The following is a 2,784-nucleotide window of genomic DNA, read 5'->3' as shown; positions in this document are numbered from 1 at the left end:
TTTAAAAAGCAAAAAAAAAAAAAAAAAAAAAAAAAAGCCTTGTGTTGTGTGTCTCTTGTAGAGAATTTTGGTGACAGAAAGAGAACTGTTGCTATATGGCTGTACATATATTATGATACAGAAAAGGAAATCAACAGGACATCAGTGGAATCTGTAGAAAACCTGTGGAAATATAAAATACAACAAGCAAATGGCCTCTCCACAGTTTATTCTAATCGTGTTTATTGTGACAATGGGCAGGGAGTATGCCCAGGGTGGCGTGTTCCCTGCCCCATGTTGCCAGCCTTTACCTCTGCTCTAGTGTGGCTGGTCGTGACCACAGAGCTATGCAATGGGGCTGTGCAGATTTGTCCCCTGGCAGATCCTATACCTTGATCCTGAGTGTAGCTCCCTGCTCTTGCTAACAGTCTTGAAATGTGTTCTGGCATGGAACAAGGGCTGAGTTTATAAGGCTAGAGACATAAAAAGCCCCATAAATTGACTCCTGTCTGAAACCTTCAGCATTTAGGGTAGGAAAGGCAATTAACAAACCAGATACAGAATTAAGATGTTTTATCATAATATCAAAAGTAAGGATGCAACATTTTTCTCTTTAGATTATCAGTGAAGGGACAATAGTGTCTACTACCTGCAATTTTGCCAGTGGTAAGTGTCAGCTCACAGCTGAAGCACAGGTTTATGAAATGCTTGTCTTTTATCACTGACATGCTCACAAGATGCCACCAAATGTATCAGGCTCAACTATAATAGAAAAAACTGTAATTACTGTATGATAAAAATAGATGTGTTATAATTATTGGTGAATCGAAGGCTCAAAAAGAGATTAACATTTGATAACAATTTTTTATCTGTCTTTAATTAAACCCAGAGTGATTTAAATAAACAGGAGCGTCTTCAGGGCTAATGTTTCAATTGTGAAAATGACTAAATGACTAAAATTTGTGTATGTTGTTATTTCATGCATTACTTACATAAGTTCAAGAAGCAGAGTTCTATTCCATCTGGTGATTATTTACTTTCGTTCATCATACAGTCAGAAAACAGAATTAAAAAAAAAATACTGAAAACCTGATTGAACATAATAGAGAAATTTAGGTAACTAAACACGTCCATATGGAACCTGAAAATTTCAATACACTTCAAAAAATGAATAGAGAAAACAGTCAGGGGGCTACAAATCCTGTGATTTCCTCAAAAAGCCTGTTTTTCCTACTATTTCAACAGGTTTATATATCAAGAGTAGATGTATATAAACTGCTTTTGAAGATATTTTCATATTTAAAATAAATATGTGTGCCACTGAGATTGAAGCTGTTTACTTTCATTGCACTGTGAATCTCTAACCCAAGTTAAATACACAAGGAGACCTAGTATGTTAATTTAAGGATCAAAAAATGTTTCCAAGTGTTTCTATTAGGTCTGTCAGTAAAACATTTTTGGTCTTAAGGAGATGTGTGACTCACCTGAGGACGAGGCATGTTAAATCATTTACAGGTTGGGCACTTTCCAAATCACGAGTGCTATCACTCTGATACCCTTAAAAACCACTAAGTTGACTTGCAGACCATTACCCTCCAAAAGAAAATTACTCAGAAGCCTCACTAGATCAACAGCAAGCCTACAAGTGCACTTCTCTACAGTGGGACATGACCACCTTGTCAACAATAACAATAACAAAACCAATAATAATAAATATCTAATATCTAATAAATAAAAAAGTCTTAAAAATTTGGTGTATATCTAATACACTGACACTCAATTATTAATGCTGGCACAACGTATTAGATTGCATCACCAAAAAAAGTGATTTTTGCTGTATTGTTACAGATGTTCCAACTATGCAAACAACAGGCTGCAATGCTATACTTTTAAAACTCCAGTGGTACGAGAATATGCACATGTGCACAGCAGATCACTGGTTATTGCAGTAAAGGCAATCTCTGCTTCTGCTATATATTTTCCCAACTGATATGCTCTTTTTTTTTTTTTTTGGTTGTCATATGGTATAACACTTTTACTAGTTGACTCCTCCCACTTTTCTTCAAACCACATCCTGATTTTTGGCCTCAGAAACTAAACATATGCACAACTTGCAGAACAACACATGATATTGTTTCTGTATAACATCATACCAGCTGGGATATAAATTCTTACAGACAATTTTATGTGAATGAAAAATACCTACATTAAGACATTTTCCATAGTTGTGCAATACATACCACAGCAGAACATATGGTTTAAAGTCAGAGATCCTCACTTAGAATTATAACAGAAGTCTCAAGTCAGGCCACAGATCTTCAGACAATGTAATTTTGAATTGATCATTCTAATTTATCTCTATTTTATTTCTTACTTCTATTTTATTTTGGATTTCTGAAATCCAACCTCAGCTATTTTGTGGGCATGTTTAAAACCTTTAAATTTTATTCATTTCATTCACTTGATATCAAGTCAAATAAAATTTTCATTTAACTAAGGAATAGGTAATTTATGATGAAATTTTAACTTGTATCATGATTTGAAGAAATGCCAATAGTCATGGCTCCTCATTTTTGAGCAATATATTTCAAGTTTATTTTCATTAGTAAAAATATTTTGTTTCTGATTTTTCAGCAATATTTATTTATTAGTTTGTTTATTTGTTTGTTTGTTTGCTTGTTTATTTATGTAGGGTGATGGTGTTAGTGGTTGGGTGGTTGTTACATTCCCCTTCAGGATAAAGAATCTGCATGTGAAGGTTTTCTCCCATGATCTATAAACTTTAATCAAGTCATACTTAACCCT

Source organism: Catharus ustulatus, chromosome 1 (assembly GCF_009819885.2).
Source record: "Catharus ustulatus isolate bCatUst1 chromosome 1, bCatUst1.pri.v2, whole genome shotgun sequence".
NCBI lineage: Eukaryota > Metazoa > Chordata > Aves > Passeriformes > Turdidae > Catharus > Catharus ustulatus.
This window is presented reverse-complemented; position numbering follows the sequence as displayed.